At 45.2% G+C, this 21,094-nt stretch overlaps 1 protein-coding gene and 1 long non-coding RNA gene across 2 annotated transcripts in view; one reads left to right on the forward strand and one right to left on the reverse strand.

The window, feature by feature from the left end:
* The window catches only part of LOC134927338 (uncharacterized), a 42,193-nt gene extending 22,092 nt beyond the window's left edge, over positions 1-20,101 (reverse strand). Inside the window, exons 1-3 of the long non-coding RNA XR_010177616.1 lie at positions 19,839-20,101; positions 13,141-13,195; positions 12,420-12,472 (exon numbers count right to left, since the gene is read on the reverse strand). This is a non-coding gene — a long non-coding RNA (uncharacterized LOC134927338). The remainder of the gene's footprint in view (positions 1-12,419; positions 12,473-13,140; positions 13,196-19,838) is intronic.
* A 189-nt stretch (positions 20,102-20,290) lies between these two features.
* Positions 20,291-21,094, forward strand: part of LOC134927337 (polyglutamine-repeat protein pqn-41-like) — a 106,391-nt gene continuing 105,587 nt past the window's right edge. The window contains exon 1 of the mRNA XM_063921636.1: positions 20,291-20,629. The gene's annotated coding sequence lies outside the window, so the exon portion shown is untranslated. The remainder of the gene's footprint in view (positions 20,630-21,094) is intronic.

Raw genomic sequence — 21,094 nt, forward strand, 5'->3', positions numbered from 1 at the left:
CTGGGCTTAAAGTGGTCAAGGAGAGGCATCATCCTTTTACATCTTTCCAGCACCATCCCCCCTGCATCTCTATATTTCCCACCCCCTGCGTCATCCCCCTTTGCGTCACCAGTGTCATCCCCCTACATCTCTCCAAACCAACCCCTTTGTGTCTCTTCACAACCATATTGCTCTGTCTCACCAGCATCAGACCTACCCCACGTCTCCAGCACCTAACCCCTTGCATCATTTCAGCACCATTACTGTGTATTACCAGCGTCGTCTGCTCCTGAATCTATCCAACATGAATTCCCCACGTCTCTTCAGCACTGCCCAGCGGCATATCCATAATGGGTGCAGTGTGTGTGGGGCACACGGTCCCCTGGGTCCAGTGGGGGCCACACCACACACACTGCACCCATTTCTTCTACACTTACTTTTCTGGTGTCCATCGTGTCTGTGTGTGGGCCCCCTCCTCTCCGTCCCGTAGCCGGCAGCGCTGTTAGTGCTCTGAGCACTAGAGACTCGGGCATAGTGCCAAAGTCTACATCGAATGCGCAGGTCTCCGAAAGAATTGCCGCCTAACCATTTATTCGGAAACCTGCGCATACACTGCAGACTCTGGCACTGTGCTAGAGCGTCTAGCACTCAGAGCACTAACAGCGCTGCTGGCTACAGGATAGGGGGCCCACACACTGAGACTACACACGAGTCCCCTCCTCTCTAGATATGCCGCTGGCACTACCCCACTAAGCATTTCACCAGCATAACCCCCCTCTGTCTCACCAGCACCATCTTCCTGTGTCTCTCCAGCACACCCTACCTGTATCCCTCCAGCAGCCCACCCCACCTGTGTCCCTCCAGAAGCAGATCATCCCACCTGTTTCCTGTAGCAGACCACCTCACCTGTGTCCCTCCAGCACACCCTACCTGTATCCCTCCAGCAGCCCACCCCACCTGTGTCCCTCCAGAAGCAGATCATCCCACCTGTGTCCTGTAGCAGACCACCTCACCTGTGTCCCTCCAGAAGCAGATCATCCCACCTATGTCACTGCAGCAGCCCACCCCACCTGTGTCCCTCCAGAAGCAGATCATCCCACCTGTTTCCTGAAGCAGACCACCTCACCTGTGTCCCTCCAGAAGCAGATCATCCCACCTATGTCACTGCAGCAGCCCACCCCACCTGTGTCCCTCCAGAAGCAGATCATCCCACCTATGTCACTGCAGCAGCCCACCCCACCTGTGTCCCTCCAGCAACTCAACTTACTGAAATAACTTCTACAACAGCCTGGATTCCTATCCCCAGGCCTGGTGCTAGGGTGTTCGGCGCCCCCCTGCAAACTATACATTTGCGCCCTCCAATACTTTACAATGAGACAATGCACATAAGGCCCCCTGTAGTGGCGACACTTACACACGTAACTTCCCCTGTACCAGAGACGCTTATACACGTAACTCCACCTGTAGTAGTGATGCTTACACACGTAACGCCCCTTGTACAAGTGGCACTTTTACACGTAACGACCCCTGTACCAGTGCCACTTACACATGTAATGCCTCCTGTACCAGTGAGGCTTACACATGTAATGCCCCAGTAGTAGTGACTCTTACACACGTAACACATAATGCCCCCTGTACCAGAGAGGCTTGCACACATTATGCCCCCTGTAGCAGTGCCACTTATACATGTAACACCCTCTGTAGTAGTGATGCTTAAACACGTAACGCCCCCTGTAGTAGTGATGCTTACACATGTAACGCCCCCTGTACCAGTGCCACTTATACACGTAATGCCCCTTGTACCAGATACGCTTACACACGCAACACCCCCTACTGTATACCAGTGCCGCTTACACACATAACGGCCCCTATAACAGTGACTCCTACAGACGTAACGCACCCTGTACCAGTGACGCTTACACATGCAAAGCCCTCTGTACCAGTGCTGCTTACACAGGTCCTGTAGCAGTGCCACTTATACACGTAACGCCCCCTGTAGTAGTGAAGCTTACACATGTAACGCCCCCTGTAGTAGTGACGCTTACACATGTAACGCCCCCTGTACCAGTGCCACTTATACACATAACACCCCCTGTACCAGTTACGCTTACACATGCAACCCTCCCTGTACCAGTGCCACTTACACGTAACGATCCCTATACCAGTGACTCCTACACACTTAACGCCCCCTGTACCAGTGACGCTTACACACATAATGACCACTGTACCAGTGACGCTTACATGCGTAATGCACCCTGTACCAGTGAGCCTTACACACGTAACGCCCCCTGTACCAGTGCCACTTATACACGTAACACCCCCAGTACCGGAGACGCTTACACACGCAATGCCCCCTGTAGCAGTGACACTTACACACATAACACCCCCTGTAGCAGTGATGCTTACACACATAACGCCCCCTGTAGCAGTGACGCTTACACACGCAGCGCCCCCTGTACCAGTGATGCTTACATACATTATGCCGCAGTCACACATACACATACAGATATACACACCAGATACACATAAACACACATACATATTTTACATAAGTTACACACATACACAGTCACACATATATACAGTATGCACAGATACAGTATATATATACACACACACACTTTCACTCACTCTCTTTACTGACACTTACCTAAGGAAGTCTGGCTGCCCGAAGCTGTAGCAGCTCATCCTCCTGCTGCAGCCTGGTCCCGTGTAGCCCCACCCCTTATTCCTGTGTAGCTCTGCCCTCTTTTAGGTCCGCACACTGCTGCACTGCCACAGGGGAGGGGAGAGGAAGCTTCATTCTGCCGGCGCTGCTGCCTGTGGTAGAGTGTGACAGGCACAGCAGCCGGCAGCAGGGACATCAGCTCAGCACAGGGACGTAGAGCAGGGAGAGCACCTCTCCAGCCTGGTGCCTCCCTGCACTGCATCCCTTTGCTGAGCGGCTAGCGCTGGGCCTGCCTAACCCGTACAGTGGCTGACTATGGAGCGCTTGTGCAGAGACTTCAGTCCCACAGTGAGTGCACAGGTGAGGCCTGGTGCTAGGGTGTTCGGCGCCCCCCTGCAAACTATAAATTTACGCCCTCCAATACTTTAAAAAGGGACAGCGCACATAATGCCCCCTGTAGTAGCGACAATTACACACGTAACGCCCCCTGTACCAGAGACGCTTACACATGTAACACCCCCTGTACCAGAGACGCTTACATGCGTAACTCCACCTGTAGTAGTGACACTTACACACGTAATGCCCCTGTACCAGTGACGTTTACACCCGTAATGCACCCTGTACCAGTGAGGCTTACACATGCAAAGCCCTCTGTACCAGTGCTGCTTACACAGGTAACGCCCCCTGTATCAGTGCCACTTTACACGTAACACCCCCTGTAGTAGTGACGCTTACACACGTAACGCCCCCTGTAGTAGTGATGCTTACACATGTAACTCCCCCTGTACTAGTGCCACTTATACACGTAACGCCCCTGTACCAGTTACACTTACACACGCAACGCCCCCTGTACAAGTGCCGCTTACATGTAACGACCCCTATACCAGTGACTCCTACACATGTAACGCCCCATGTACCAGTGATGCTTACACACATAATGCCCCCATCCCTTACATGGTGATTCGGGAACCATTTCACACTGGACCTCCATACTGTAGGTATTTGTTGAATGTCAAGCATTCAATCCATACACAAAAAGAGGACACTGTTGGTTGTGCACTGGCACCCAAATGTCCCTTACTGTCTTTTAGTGTTAATACTGGCCAAGTTAGTTATGATGTAGGCAGTTAGTAAAACATTTTTTTTTATTCTTATAGTGCAGGAAATGACATACAAGGGGGAATTCAATTATTTTAAGTGCTGGCAGCCATTAGGAGCAATTCAATTGTTGCTCCTGTGGGGCGTGATCAGCTACCAGCACCAGCATTCCACCCCTGGGGGTGGCAAGCTGAAATCTGTAATAAGTGACCTGTTTGGTTGCCCAAACTGCACTTTTCACAATCGCGCCCATTAGTTTAGTCAGTTTAGCTGCTTTACATGGCAATACCTGACAGTAATGGGCGCGACCAGCGTTATAACAGGAATCAATTGAATATCATCCCTGCAATCTCCTGTCACTTTAGACGGGAGATTGGGCAGCAATAATATTGAATACCCCCTAAGTATGTCACACTGGTGCTGCCTCTAACCCTATGTGTCATTCCATGTCAAATCACCCAGAAAAATTTCATTATGACACCCACCAACTTAGATTTTAATGAAACTTGATACAGTTGATACTGCCACATAGCTACAAACCCATGTACATTTTTTCTTTTCTAGGCCTCAAAGTTAAAATAATTGCTCGGAAATGCCATTCCTGATGCTCCGTTTTTATGTTATCTCAGTGCCTAATCCATATATCAGTTTGAAATTTTGACCCTTTGTCAACCAAAATATGAAGAATCCAGAAAAAAAAGGTTTTAGCAATCTTGCCTGACTCTTATACATTCCTTTACTTCATACTTAATTATTATTTTGGTGCAAAAAAGCCAAAAGTGGGTTCAATAAGCATTATAATCCTAAGGCAGATGAGTTAACACGCCCCTTTTTGTTTAAATTCAACCTTAAAGTATACTTTAAAAGGCTATGAAAGAAAAATAATGTGATTTTGATTGCCAGTATGAGAATTTTCTTGTTTCTTAATGGACAGTAAAACAGGAAACAAATTACAACTTGCATATATAAGAATATTGGTGGTCATTCCGAGTTGTTCGCTCGTTGCCGATTTTCGCTATGCTGTGATTTGTTGCTAACTGCGCATGTGCATGGTACACAGTGCGCATGCGCTTAGTAATTTAACACAAAACGTAGCTGTTTTGCTATGGCTTCTGCGGCACTTTTCATTCGCACTGGTGTTCGGTAAATGATTGACAGGAAAGGGTCGTTTCTGGGCGGCAACTCAGCGTTTTCCCGGCGTTAGCAAAAACACGCAGGCGTGTCAGGGAAAAACGCGGGAGTGTCTGGAGAAACGGGGGAGTGGCTGGCCGAACACAGGGCGCGTTTGTGACGTCAAACCAGGAACTAAACGGACTGAGCTGATCGCAATTCGTGAGTAGGTCCGGAGCTATTCAGAAACTGCAAAGAATTATTTATTAGCAGTTCTGCTAATCTTTCGTTCGCAATTCTGCTAAGCTAAGATACACTCCCAGAGGGCGGCGGCCTAGCGTGTGCAATGCTGCTAAAAGCAGCTAGCGAGCGAACAACTCGGAAGAAGGGCCACTATTACCAGTATTTCTGTACACTTTGATTTAGGCTCATACTGGCTCAACTGAAGTTGAGACTGTACTGCCGTTGTGCATAATCAACTTCCTTTTCAGGGTAATACATCCTTTCAGTACCCTTTGTGATCGGAGGATTAACAGAGGAAATTATATTGCACACAGGACCATAACAGATGTCTTCTTTCTTTTGTAGAGACCAGTGAAATGATTGAGCAGGGCCTTATGGGTGTATGAACTTAACTTCAACATCACCTTCCACCTCATCTTTTGATAGCATCAATCAAAAAAATCAATGACTATCGTAAACACATGTCATGTATGAATTTGTACTGATTTGTGACATATTGGGGGTCATTCCGAGTTGGTCGCTCGCAAGCCGTTTTTAGCAGCTTTGCACACGCTAAGCCTACGCCTACTGGGAGTGAATCTTAGCATAGTAAAATTGCGAACGAAAGATTCGCAATATTGCGAAAAGACATCTCTGTGCAGTTTCTGAGTAGCTCCAGACTTACTCGGCATCTGCGATCAGTTCAGAGCTTGTCGTTCCTGGTTTGACGTCACAAACACACCCAGCGTTCGTCCAGACACTCCTCCGTTTCTCCAGCCACTCCCGCGTTTTTCCCAGAAAAGGTAGCGTTTTTTCTCACACGCCCATAAAACGGCCTGTTTCCGCCCAGAAACACCCACTTCCTGTCAATCACATTACGATCGCCTGAACGAAGAAAAAGCCGTGAGTAAAATACCTAACTTCATAGCAAATTTACTTGGCGCAGTCGCAGTGCGAACATTGCGCATGCGCACTAAGCGGAAAATCGCTGCGATGCGAAGAAATTTACCGAGCGAACAACTTGGAATGACCCCCCTTGACTGTTGCTCGATTGTTCTGTTCTGAGAAATGGAAAATGCAACTGAAGTTTTTATCTGAACTGATTCACATTCCTATGGAAATATCAGATATAGGGGCGAAGTGATGAAATTATCTTGTACCGGGTACTGGTTTTGTCTGGGAAAATCTTGCAGCTGCTTGCATGTTTATGAAAGCGTTTCTTGATATTAGCCTGAACTTTCTATTTGCAACTCTTGACTTGCAGAAATGTAAGATTTTTTTAGCTGAGCCAATCAGATCACCAGTTATTCTCTGTAGGCTCTCTCTGGCAACCAGATGCTTCATTGTTTTTGAACAAATTCCAGAGGATTCACAATTGTAGATAAAGTTATAACCTGTAATGAATCCTGGATCTTCCAGTGCGATCCTGAGACAAAACGCAAGTCCATGCAATGGAAAAAACTAGAGATGAGCGGGTTAGGTTCTCAGAGAATCGAACTTCTACTTTCGAGTCCGGGTCCAAGCCAGACTCGGGTTTTCCCGTCTGACTCGAAAACGAGGCAAAACGTCATCATCCTGCTGTCAGATTCTCGTGGGATTTGGATTCCATATAAGAAGCCACGCGTCCCCACCATTTTCACAACGGCATTAGAGAGTATAGCGAGAGGATGTGTCTCCATCCTCAGTGTCCTCAGTGTCCTCTGTGGTAGTGTCTTGTGCTGTATTTGTCCAGTCACAGTGTTTGTGTCCTCTTGCTGCCATATGTCCATTGCTACTGTGTTGTGCTGCATCAGTTCAGTGGTGGTGTATTGTGATGCACCAGTACAGTGGTAGTGTCCGGTGCATCAGCCATCAGTCATTCCATTGACCAGGCAGTCACATTGTTTGTGTCCTCTTGCTGCCATATGTCCATTGCTACTGTGTTGTGCTGCATCATTTCAGTGGTGGTGTATTGTGCTGCATCAGACCAGTGGTAGTGTCCTGGCCATCAGTCATTCCAGTGACCAGGCAGTCACAGTGGTATACGCTGCTGCTATATGTCCACTGCTGCCGTATAATAATAATAATAATAATAATAATAATAATTACAACAACAACAACAACAACAACAAGTCCCTTACAGTGTTGCTGTGTTGTGCTGCATCAGACCAGTGGTAGTGTCCTGTCCATCAGTCATTCCAGTGACCAGGCAGTCACAGTGGTATATGCTGCTGCTATATGCCCACTGCTGCCGTATAATAATAATAATAACAACAACAACAGCAAGTCCCTTACAGTGTTGCTATGTTGTGCTGCATCAGACCAGTGATAGTGTCCTGGCCTTCAGTCATTCCAGTGACCAGGCAGTCACAGTGGTTTACACTGCTTCTATATGTCCACTGTTGCCCTATAAAAATAATAACAACAACAAGTCCCTTACAGTATTGCTGTGTTGTGCTGCATCATACCAGTGGTATTGTCCTGGCCATCAGCCATCAGTCATTCCTATGCCCCATATTGTGTTATATAACTCCAAAAAAATAATGGAGAGCAAAAATTTGGAGGCTAAAATAGGGAAAGACCAAGAACCACTTCCTCCTAATGCTGAAGCTGCTGCCACTAGCCATGACATAGACGATGACATGCCATCAACGTCGTCTGCCAAGGCCGATGCCCAATGTGATAGTGGAGGGCATGTAAAATCCAAAAAGCTAAAGTTCAGTAAAAAGACCCCAACATTTTTTTTAAATGGTCTGAGGAGAAACGTAAACTTGTTAATATGCCATTTACGACACGGAGTGGCAAGGAACGGCTGAGGCCCTGGCCTATGTTCATGACTAGTGGTCCAGCTTCACAGGATGATGGAAGCCCTCATCCTCTCACTAGAAAAATTAAAACTGTTAAGATGGGAAAAGCACTGAAAAGAACTGTGCGTTCTGAGATTGTATCACAAATCCCCAAGGAGAGTCCAAGTGTGTTGGCGGTTGCGATGCCTGACCTTCCCAACACTGGACGGGAAGAGGTGGCTCCTTCCACCATTTGCACGCCCCCTGCAAGTGCTGGAAGGAGCACCCACAGTCCAATTCTTGATATTGAAATTGAAGATGTCACTTTTGAAGTACACCAGGATGAGGATATGGGTGTTGCTGGCACTGAGGAGGAAGTTGACGATGAGAATTCTGATGGTGATGTGGTTTAAGTCAGGCACCGGGGGAGACACCTGTTGTCCGTGGGATGAAGAAGCCCATTGTGATGCCTGGGCAAACTACCAAAAAAGCCACCTCTTCGGTGTGCAATTATTTCTCCACAAATCCGGACCACAGGTGTCAAGCCATCTGTTGCCTCTGTCAATCTGTAATAAGTAGGGGTAAGGATGTTAACCACCTAGGAACATCCTTCCTTATACGTCACCTGCTGCGCATTCATCATAAGTAAGTGTCAAGTTGTGAAACTTTGGGTAAGAGCGTAAGCAGTCCACTGACACCTAATTCCCTTCTTCCTCCTGTACCCAAGCTCCTGCAAGCCACACCACCAACTCCCTCAATGTCAACTTCCTCCTCAGTCAGGAATGTCAGTAGTCCTGCAGGCCATGTCACTGTCAAGACTGAGGATTCCTCTTCTAACCGGGATTCCTCCAGAGGATCCTTGAGTGGTACGCCTGCTGTTGCTGCTGCTAGGAGTCGATCGTCATCCCAGAGGGGAAGTCAGAAGACTACTTGTACTACTTCAACTAAGCAATTGACTGTTCAACAGTCCTTTGTGAGGAAGATAAAATATGACAGCAGTCGTCCTGTTGCAAAGCAGATAACTGAGGCCTTGACACTTATGTTGGTGTTAGACGTGTGTCCGGTATTTGCCTTTAGTGCAGTGGGATTTAGACAATTGATGGAGGTATTGTGTCCCCGGTACCAAATACCATCTAGGTTCCACTTCACTAGGCAGGCGATACTGAGAATGTACAAAGACGTCACAAAAAGAGTTACCAGTGTCCTACAAAATGCGGTTGTATCCAGTGTCCACTTAACCATGGACATGTGGACAAGTGGACAAGTGGAACAGGGCAGACTAAGGACTATATGATTGTGACAGCCCACTGGGTAGATTTATGGCCTCCAGCAGCAACAGTAGCAGCATCTCATCTCCTACCTAGGCAGGCTACGCTATGTATCACAGCTTTCTGTAAGAGGCACACAGCTGACAACCTGTTACGGAAACTGAGGGACATCATCGCAGAATGGCTTTCCCCAATTAGATTCTCCTGGGGATTTGTGATATCGGACAACGCCACCAATATTGTGCGTGCATTGCATCTGGGAAAATTCCAGCACGTCCCATATTTTGCACATACAATTAATTTGGTGGTGCAGAATTTATTGAAAATGACAGGGGTGTACAGGAGATGCTGTCGGTGGCCCGAAAAATTGCGGGCCACTTTCGACATTCTGCCACCGCGTGCTGAAGACTGGAGCAAAGCAAACACTCCTGAACCTGACCTGCCATCACCTGAAGCAAGAGGCGGTAACGAGGTGGAATTCAACACTCTATATGCTTCAGAGGATGGAGGAGCAGTAAAAGGCCATTAAAGCCTATAGATCCACCTACGATATAGGCAAAGGAGGGGGAATGCACCTGACTCAAGCGCAGTGGAGAATGATTTCTGTCTTGTGCAAGGTTCTCCAACCCTTCAAACTTGCCACACATGAAGTCAGTTCAGACACTGCCAGCTTGAGTCAGGTCATTCCCCTCATCAGGCTTTTGCAGAAGCAGCTGCAGGAGGAGCTAAGATGGAGCGATTCCGCGAAGTATGTGGGACTTGAGGATGGAGCCCTTCATTCGCTTTGCCAGGATTCAAGGGTGGTCAATCTGTTGAAATCAGAGCACTACATTTTGGCCACCATGCTCGATCCTAAGTTTAAAGCCTACGTTGTATCTCTCTTTCCGGCAGACACAAGTCTGCAGAGGTGCAAAGACCTGCTGGTGAGTAAATTGTCAACTCAAGCGGAATGTGACCCGTCAACAGCTCCTCCTTCAATTTCTCCCGCCACTGGGGCTGCAAGGAAAAGGATAAGATTTCCTAGCCCACCCGCTGGTGGTGATGCAGGGCAGTCAGGAGTGAGTGCTGACATCTGGTCCGGACTGAAGGACCTGCCAACGATTACTGACATGTCTACTGTCACTGCATATGATTCTGTCACCATTGAAAGAATGGTGGAGGATTATATGAGTGACAGGATCCAAGTAGGCATGTCAGACAGTCCATATGTATACTGACAGGAAAAAGAGGCAATTTGGAGGCCCTTGCACAAACTGGTTTTATTTTACCTAAGTTGCCCCCCTCCAGTGTGTTCTCCAAAAGTATGTTTAGTGCAGCCGGTAACCTTGTCAGCGATCTTTGTAGGAGGTTACTTCCACAAAATATGAAGAAAATGATGTTCATCAAAATGAATTATAAATTCCTCCGGAAAGACCTTTCCCAGCAATTGCCTCCAGAAAGTACACAGGGACCTGTGATGGTGGATTCCAGTGGGGACGAATTAATACTCTGTGAGGAGGAGGATGTACACACTGAAAGGGGTAAGGAATCAGAGGATGAGGATGAGGTCGACATCTTGCCTCTGTAGAGCCAGTTTGTGCAAGGAGAGATTGATTGCTTCTTTTTTGGTGGGGGCCCAAACAAAAAGTCGTGTGCCAGATCCTGTCGCTGATATGATTGGTTTGTTAAAGTGTGCATGTCCTGTTTATACAACATAAGGGTGGGTGGGAGGGCCCAAGGAAAATTCCATCTTGCACTTCTTTTTCTTCTTATCATTATGTGCTGTTTGGGGACTATTTTTTTAAAGTGCCTTCCTGTCTGACACTTCCTTATATGTCCAGTGATACTGCCATTTAATTCCAGTGATTTGGACGTATAATTCCAGTGATTTTGCCATTTAATTCCAGTAATTTGGACGTATAATTCAAGTGATTTGGACATATGTGACCCATTAATATATGGTCCTAGTACAGTAATAATAAGAGGGGGACTTATTTAATGTTGTATGTATAGTTAATGAGTTAACAAGAGAATGTATTTTATAGTTTAAACTGTATTTATTAGTATCTGTAGACATTCAATCACTTGGGATCATAGTAGTAGTACTGATAGATTGTATTGCTGACATGTGTGAATATTGACAATGTACTATGCGCTACAGCCAGCGCGTGACTATGGCTAACAGAGGGTGCCTCGAGGCTGCCACTGATCTGAGGGGGTCGCATGCGGTGAGCGGGAAAAGCCGGGGTGCACGAGGGCTTCCTTGCACTATAAAAAGGGGAGAGTAGCGCTGATTTGTGTCTTAGAACGGAGCCGCTGAGGAGGCAACTTCTCTCTCCCCTCTGCGCTGCACAGAAAGAGCTGTGCTGTAAACATTGCGGCTACAGAGGGGGAGGAAGAGACCTACCTCTGATACGGCATCCAGAAGAGAAGCGCTCCAGCCGCTGAAAGTTCTGTCAGCGACAGAGGTGGACCAGAGGCGCGGCCAACAGCGGAGGCGGTGCCTGAACAACAGCCACTGCCCAGGGAAGCGTCAGCGAAGAGGCGGACCAGAGGCGCCGCTCACAGCCAAGGCGGCACCTGAACAGCAGCCACTTCTCAGGGGAGCATCAGCGAAGAGGCGGACCAGAGGCGTGGCTCACAGCCGAGGCGGCACCTGAACAGAAGCCGCTGCCCAGGAAGCGTCAGCAAAGAGGAGGAGCAGAGGAGCGGCTATCAGCCGATGCGACGCCGAAATCAGGGCCACTGGTCATGAGGCGCCCAGAAGGAGGAGAGAGGGAGGCGCAGGGAGAGGCGGCGCTTGGAGACGGGAATTTCCCAGTGGAGGACTGCAGTGTGAGCAAGACCCCAATCACCCCAACACATAACTGTAATAGTTTCCAGCCTCCTAGCAGATATAGAGAGCGGGGGAGCGTTGTGAGGAGGAGCACAATATATTTGAATCAACAGTGCCCCAAAGCCTCCTAGCTGAATACGAGAGCGGGGGAGTGCTGAAGGCACAGGACAGATTGACTTCATCGTATGGGTGATCAGGCGGAGGAGCCAAGTCCCAAGTGATTGGTCGTCAGCTGGAGCGGTGACCAAAGACGTCTATGGTCTGTTGATTGTACATGGCACTGCAGCCACCACACCACTATAGAACATACATGCATTCAGTGGGTGGTTCATGAACATCAGATTTTATTGACTATTTATTATTACCACAGCATTCTTCCTCACTTAATGATACTGCTACATTAATTTAAGAGGGATAGTTAATGATTTCAGTATTTTGGAGGAATAACATACCTAAGTGAACTTATTAAATTATTCTGGTTCACTATTACTCACCAGAGCTGAGAACAGGAGTTGTAGGATTCAGGAAGAAATGTGATCTAGTACCTCTAAAAGGAAAAAAGAAAGGGTTAATACCTATAGACTTTGATCAGCACTACACAGAACTTTCAAGAGGTCACCAAAGCATTAACTGGGACAGTGAAATATATATATTCCTCCCATTTACAAGAGTTTAAAGTGAGGAATCAGTGGCCTCTAGTGGGGATGAATATAAATTGAGTCATTTACAGTCAACTGTAACTTACATTTGTTCTGCGGGGTAGGAGACTTTTGAAACACTTAGATGTTACCTCTCAGTCGCTACTTTAACTTTCTGAACAGGCTACAGTTCTACAGATCTTTGGCCACAGGATATTAACAGTTTAGAGGATAGATATATATATATATATATATATATATATATATATTTATTTTCAAGGATACAACTGGGGTAAAAGCGGTTATAGGATCTAAAGGTCATATATATGCATATATATATATATATACTTAAGGATTTGCAGATGAACTAAAGGACTACCTATTCATAGGAATATAGGAATGCTGGCCAAATGTTAAATATGTATTGTTTAATGTGTAAAACAATGTTTTACAAATAATAATTTAAGGTGTACCAGAGAATGTATGTTATTCTATATATTTATACTTTACCTAGAGAAAAAAATCTAAAGTAAATAATCCTATATTAAGTATGTTGTATTCTGTGTCTAATACTTACCCGTTATGGTGAGAAAAGTAAATGTTCCATGGTGGACTGGTAATTTAATGAACATCTGTAGAGAGAATATAACATAGATGTTAAGGGTTAGCATAAACTAATCCCTTTTCTATAGCTAACTTAAGCATGAAACAAAAGTTTGGGTGGAGGCACGACAAGGAGTATTTGTAAAATGTATCCCATATCACAGAAGGTAGGGTTACATCTGGAGGCACTGCTGAGACGGATAACTATCCGCTCCTGTTTACCATGGAGGTGATAAGTGAAAAGGATATATATACTTGGTGTATTGACCAAGGTGCAAATGTGAAGAGTAGTATAAGTTTGGTGGGAAATTTTACTAATGTAGCTGATACAGAAGTGATCAAAGAGGTAAATAAATTGTGTGGGATAAAATCTCCAGTTATAATAGATAAGTGGAAAGGAGTTTTAGCGGAAACCTGTGTGGTTCTAATTAATAACCAAAATTATTTATATGCTTCATTGATCCCTGTAAATATATTAGTGGAAAGTGTACCGGGACGAAGATGTATTATTATAAAGCCTAGTCAAGTAAGTGTAGCGGAGGAGGAAGCCACAGAAGCTCCTGAATATAGAATAGAGGGAAATCAACAGAGCCGTCAGAGTATGGGTGACTCATCTCGGGCAAATGTACCTATTAATGACCCTATAGAACCCCAAGTAGAAGCTGTCATGGATAAAGTTGTAAGTCACTTCGAGAGTTGGCACTACGAGGGTGGTTACAGGAGATTAAGGTTTTTTTCTGGGATACTTCCAGTACCCACTGGGGAAGAAAGTTATGAGGTGTGGAGAGAAGCGGCGATACAACATTCAGAGGAGTGGAGGTGCCCGGAGCACATTAAAAAACAGAGTATTGTTGAGAGTCTCAGAGGTCCAGCAATGGGGATCATACATGCCACACGTAGAGCCAATGCTCATGCCACTTTGAAAGATTATTTCACTGCTTTAGATTATTCATTTGGAACAATAGAAGAAGTAGGAGACATATTATCCAGCCTCCATCGGATGTTCCAAGAACCCAATGAGACACTTACAGATTACATATACCGACTAGATAAAATCCTGTATAAACTTTTAGACAAAGGAAGGATTGAACCAAACGAGATTGATGAAAGACGTATGAAGCATGTATTAAGAGGAGCTCTAACTAGCAATCCAGTAGCTCAAAGATTGAGGTGCAGCATGTCCCGAATCCCTCCTCCAACTCTGAGTGAGTTAATTAAAGAAGTAAAACTAGAAGAAGTTCAAATAGAAAACCGGGAAAAAAGTTTGAAATGAGAAAAAGCTATATCACCCTCTACTGATGTGACCTCAAACAGTGATAAATTATATAAGTTGTTAGAAGAACAAAATAAAAAATTGGATCAACTCATCACTTTGCAGAGTAATAGATCTGTTAACATGCCCATAGGAAAGGGTAGAGGATATGCTAGGAGACAAGATAATAGAGACACTATCACTTGTTATCGATGTGGACAACTTGGACATCAATCTTTTGAATGTTTTCAGAGTGGAGCTACTAGAAGGAACAATCAGGTCCCTGCCGACAGAAACTTAGAACAGCTGGAAAATGCCAGAGGGATGTCGATGAACCCCGCATCGGCTCCCAATCAATCATAGTGTGTGCAATGAGGGGTGCCCAGTGGTCCAATCCCATTCCTGAAGGAATGATGGGAAGGGCTCCAAGGGTACAGGCATTGATAAATGGGAAAGCATGAATGGTTTTGTTAGACAGGGGTTCTCAAGTATCGATTGTATTTGAGAGTTGGTATCGCCAACATTTGTATAATGTACCTATATTGCCATTTGACGGTTCAGCAATATGGGGATTAAGTAACCAAAAGTATCCCTATTTAAGATACATATCCACACAAATAGAGTTTTCTCAGTCCCCATTTGGGTATAAAGAACCCTTACCATTAATTGCTTTAGTATGTCCGGATTCTCCGGGAGATCAGGGGAATGTGTCTGTCATTGTGGGAACAAACTCCAATCTTTTTTAAACTTTATCCGATTGGTGTTTGACTCAAGATAATCTGAATACAACACCCCATAATAATACTCTTCAGCCTTCCCAAGATATCTTGAGTATGAAAAGTAGCAACATGTACTTGTAATATAGATCAAGCTCATCTACGGAAAATGGAAGCATTCCATTGTAAACTTATGGAATTTTTCCATGGTAGTGATATTAGCACTGGTGACAGAGAACATTTGCTAGGAGAACTTTATCGTAGATAACCGGTATTTTCTGTTGAAGAATGGGATTTAGGTACGGCAGTGGGGGTTGAGCATCAAATTAAATTGACTGCTGCTACCCCGTTCAGGGAGAGGTCACGTAGGTTAACTCCTGCAGATTTTGACAACTTTAGACAGCATCTAAAAACATTACTTGAGAACCATGTCATAGCAAACTCTGAAAGCCCTTATGCATCACCTATTGTAGTTGCTCGAAAGAAAAATGGTGATATTAGATTATGCATAGATTATAGAACTCTAAACAATCATACCATCATCGATCAATGGGGGTCATTCCGAGTTGTTCGCTCGTTATTTTTTTCTCGAAACAGAGCGATTAGTTGCTAATGCGCATGCGCAATGTCCGCAGTGCGACTGCGCCAAGTAAATTTGCTATGCAGTTAGGTATTTTACTCACGGCATTACGAGGTTTTTTCTTCGTTCTGGTGATCGTAATGTGATTGACAGGAAGTGGGTGTTTCTGGGCGGAAACTGGCCGTTTTATGGGTGTGTGCGAAAAAACGCTACCGTTTCTGGGAAAAACGCGGGAGTGTCTGGAGAAACGGGGGAGTGCCTGGGCGAACGCTGGGTGTGTTTGTGACGTCAAACCAGGAACGAAACTGACTGAACTGATCGCAGTTGCCGAGTAAGTGTGGAGCTACTCAGAAACTGCTAAGAAGTGTCTATTCGCAATTTTGCTAATCTTTCGTTCGCAATTTTGATAAGCTAAGATTCACTCCCAGTAGGCGGCGGCTTAGCATGTGCAATGCTGCTAAAAGCAGCTTGCGAGCGAACATCTCGGAATGAGGGCCAATATACCGTGCAGAAAGTAGAAGAGGCTTTAGATTGTTTACAAGGCAGCCAATGGTTTTCCGTTTTAGATATGAGATGCGGATACTATCAAATCCCAATGAGACCAGAAGACAGAGCCAAGACTACCTTTATTTGTCCTATAGGGTTCTTCGAATTTCTTAAGATGCCCCAGGGAGTAAAAGGTGCACCTGCCACGTTTCAGCGAACTATGGAACAGATTATCGGGGATATGTGTTACCGAGAAGTACTAGTTTATCTAGACGATATTATTGTATTTGGAAGAACACTCGCAGAACACAATACCCGATTGATCAAAGTCTTGGATCGGTTACAACAGAAGGGATTAAAGCTATCCATTGACAAATATAAAGTCTGTCAGACAACCGTTAAATATCTAGGACATGTGGTTAGCTGAGAGGGTGTGTCTATCGACCCAGAGAAAGTGGCAGCTGTACATCAGTGGCCTAGTCCCAACTGAATAAAAGACTTATGTTCCTTTCTGGGGTTTTGCGGCTACTATCGCCGATTCGTGTCTAACTACTCCAAGATTGCTCGTCCATTGACTGAATTGACAAAAGGATATCCACCTCATAACAAAGGTCATCATACAAAATGTAATCATCATGGTAAACAGTACTTCAAGCCCCAGGAAGAGTTCAGTGATCGTTGGACAGCTGCTTGTGAAGACGCATTTGATAAGTTAAAGTACTGTCTAACTCATACCCATGTATTAGCCTATGCCGACCCTAAATTACCATATGAGCTACATATTGATGCTTCCTTTGACGGATTAGGCGGAGTACTTTATCAATGGCAAAATGAACAGCTACGACCGGTGTCATATGTCAGTAGAGGACTGTCTTCCAGTGAAAAACGATATGCAGTACATAAACTGGAATTTTTAGCATTGAAATGGAGTGTAGTTGAAAAATTCCATGATTATCTGTATGGAGTAAATTTCATTGTGCAGACTGACAACAACCCCCTCACTTACATAAATTCCACAGCCAAATTATATGCCACGGGACATCAATGGATAGCTGCTTTATCGAATTACCAAGTTACCCTGAAGTATAGGCCTGGAACACATAAAACTGATGCTGACGCCTTATCTAGGTTACCAAATTCTTGCATTAGTAGTGGAAATGATGACTGGATCGACGTTCCGGCTCCTGCTGTCCAAAGTTTGTGTCATCAAATAAATGGGTTATTAAATACTTCACAAGAAAGGATAAGTTCTTTGGGAACATCTGATGCTGCACTACCATTAATGTATTGTTGGATCTTAAGAACCGAATTGGGGGGACTGGAAATATTGTAAACTGAACAAAAAAGAAATGATCAGAGCGAGGACACTGATCTAAAAGTGATAATTGATCATTTAAGTCATGTTAACCCCATCTTGAATACGAGAGTTTTACCCAGGAGAGCTAAAGTGTTGCTACAACAGCGAAATAAATTACTTCTAAAAAAGGGGGTCCTTTATAGGAAAACCATGAAGCTAACAGGGGAAGTTAAGTACCAACTTGTCATTCCGTATAGCTATGTATCCATGATCCTTAGATCCTTACATGAGTATATTGGGCAATTATGAATCAGGAAATTGGGGAATATTGTAGAAATTGTAGAAATTGTATTCTTCGAAAATCTCTGCCCACCCATGCGGCTCCTTTAATTAATATGGACAATTCAGGGCTTATGGAATTAGTCTGTATTGATTTTCTTTCTTTAGAGGGTCCAAATGGCAAAGACAGTATTATATTAATAGTTACTGATCATTGTACTAGGTATGCCCAGGCCTATGTGACCCCTAATCAAAAAGCTCTGACGGTAGCTAAAACATTGTGGGATACATTTTTTGTGCATTATGGTCTGCCTGCCCGCATTCACTCCGACCAGGGGAGAGACTTCGATAGCAAATTAATTAGAGAACTGTGTCATTGCTGTGGCATAAAAAAATCTAGGACATCTCCATACCATCCGCAGGGAGACCCACAGCCTGAAAGATTTAATAGGACATTACTCAACATGCTTGGGACCCTGTCAGTGAAAGATAAGGTGAATTGGAAGAAACATATACAGTATGTCAGTTGATTTATGCTTACAATTGTACCATCAATGAGGCCACTGAGTACTCCCCTTATACTCTGATGTTTGGGAGGGAAGCACGATTGCCCATTGATGTTTGTCTTGGAACTAATATGGACAATCGGAGCCCTCCTACGCACACACAGTATGTCAAGAAACTTAGGAAAGAATTGCGTGAAGCTTATGATATTGCTCATAAAATGTTGAAGAAACAAGGAGAAAAAAACAAGCAACTATATGATAAGAAGGTCAAAGAACATATCTTGTTATCTGGAGAAAGAGTTTTGATTAAACGGTTGGGGTTCCCTACACGACAGAAACTTGCAAATAGATGGCGTAAGACTCCATATCGAGTAATCGACAAATTACCAGACATTCCTGTATATCGACTAATTTCTGAAAGTGGAGATGGACCCATACTTACCTATCATAGACACCATCTTTTGCCCATTAGACAAGAGATTGATTTCCCAGATGTGACTCTAGCAGGAGAGATCCCTAGTAAAACGGATAAATGCAGAGTAATACCTCCTATTGACCCCATTTCTCCCCAAGAGGAAAATACTTCGGAAGATTTATCAATTAGGGATAGGGGATATTTTTATGGATATGATATTCCTGATGTTGAAACTACTGTAAGGGAAAGGCCGTCATGTACTTTCAGAAAGAAATCCACTACAATAGAGAGAGAAGGCACTGAAGAAGAGAGGGTTGAGGAAGACTCTAGAGAGAGTTTATTGATGATTCAACCGGAAAATGACACAAGTGATTTGCCTCTATTAGTTTTGATAAGGATTCTTCCGTAATTGAGGGAGGAAATTGGGAAGCAAGGCCCCAAAGAGTACGTAGGCCACCAAGGATTTTTCCATATGATAGGCTAGGAAGTTCTACAATGAAGCCTTGCATAATCCATTCTAGTATGGTGAATAGTTGGCCGTACTTTGGTTATATAGGAGATACGATTGGTTAAGTAAGAACTATCCACCTTTCATAGGATTGTGTTATGTTAAAATGTATATGTGTATGGTGATCTGTGTGAGGAACAGATCGTACAGATCACCAGAGGGAGAAATGTGACCCATTAATATATGGTCCTAGTACAGTAATAATAAGGGGGACTTATTTAATGTTGTATAAACGTATGTATAGTTAATGAGTTAATAATGTATGTTATAGTTTAAACTGTATTTATTAGTATCTGTAGACATTCAATCACTTGGGATCATAGAAGTAGTACTGATAGATTGTATTGCTGACATGTGTGAATATTGACAATGTACTATGCGCTACAGCCAGCGCGTGACTATGGCTAACAGAGGGTGCCTCGAGACTGCCACTGATCTAAGGGGGTCACGTGCGGTGAGCGGGAAAAGCCGGGGTGCACGAGGGCTTCCTTGCACTATAAAAAGGGGAGCGTAGCGCTGATTTGTGTCTTAGAACGGAGCCGCTGAGGATGCAACTTCTCTCTCCCCTCTGTGCTGCACAGAAAGAGCTGTGCTGTAAACATTGCGGCTACAGAGGGGGAGGACGAGATCTACCTCTGATACAGCATCCAGAAGAGAAGCGCTCCAGCCGCTGAAGGTTCTGTCAGCGACAAAGGCGGACCAGAGGCGCGGCCAACAGCGGAGGCGGTGCCCAAACAACAGCCACTGCCCAGGGGAGCGTCAGCGAAGAGGCAGACTAGAGGCGTGGCTCACAGCCAAGGTGGCGCCCGAACAGCAGCCACTTCCCAGGGGAGCATCAGCGAAGAGGCAGACCAGAGGCGCGGCTCACAGCCGAGGCGGCGCCTGAACAGAAGCCGCTGCCCGGGAAGCATCAGCCAAGAGGAGGAGCAGAGGAGCGGCTATCAGCCGATGCGACGCCGAAATCAGGGCCGCTGGTCAGGATGCGCCCAGAAGGAGGAGAGAGGGAGGCACTGTCACTAGCTGAAGCGGCGCCGGCATAGGAGCACCTAGCCGGGGGGAGCGTCTGAAGGAGGGGCCACTGATGACAGCGTGAGAACCCTCAGCAAGTACATTTGAGCAGTGAGAGGCGGCACTGGGAGACAGGAATTCCCCAGTGGAGGACTGCAGTGTAAGACCCCAAACACCCCAACGCATAACTGTAATAGTTTCCAGCCTCCTAGCTGATATAGAGAGCGGGGGAGCGTTGTGAGGAGGAGCTCAGTATATTTTAATCAACAGTGTTCCAAAGCCTCCTAGCTGAATATGAGAGCAGGGGAGTGCTGAAGGCACAGGACAGATTGACTATATCCTATGGGTGATCAGGGGGAGGAGCCAAGTCCCAAGTGATTAGTCGCCAGCTGGAGCTGTGACCAAAGACATCTAAGGTCTGTTGATTGTACATGGCACTGCAGCCACCACACCACTCTAGAACATACATTCATTCAGTGGGTGGTTCATGAACATCAGACTTTATTGACTAATTATTATTACCGCAGCATTCTTCCTCACTTAATGATACTGCTACATTAATTTAAGAGGGATAGTTAATGATTTCAGGATTTTGGAGGAATAACATACCTAAGTGAACTTATTAAATTATTCTGGTTCACTATTACTTATCAGAGCTGAGAACAGGAGTTGTATGATTCAGGAAGAAATGTGATCTAGTACCTCTAAAAGGAAAAAAGGAAAGGTTAATACCTATAGACTTTGATCAGCACTACACAGAACTTTCAAGAGGTCACCAAAGCATGAACCGGGATAGTGAAATATATATATTCCTCCCATTTACAAGAGTTTAAAGTGAGGAATTAGTGGCCCCTAGTGGGGATGAATATAAATTGAGTCAT

This window comes from Pseudophryne corroboree, chromosome 5, assembly GCF_028390025.1.
Source record: "Pseudophryne corroboree isolate aPseCor3 chromosome 5, aPseCor3.hap2, whole genome shotgun sequence".
Lineage (NCBI taxonomy): Eukaryota > Metazoa > Chordata > Amphibia > Anura > Myobatrachidae > Pseudophryne > Pseudophryne corroboree.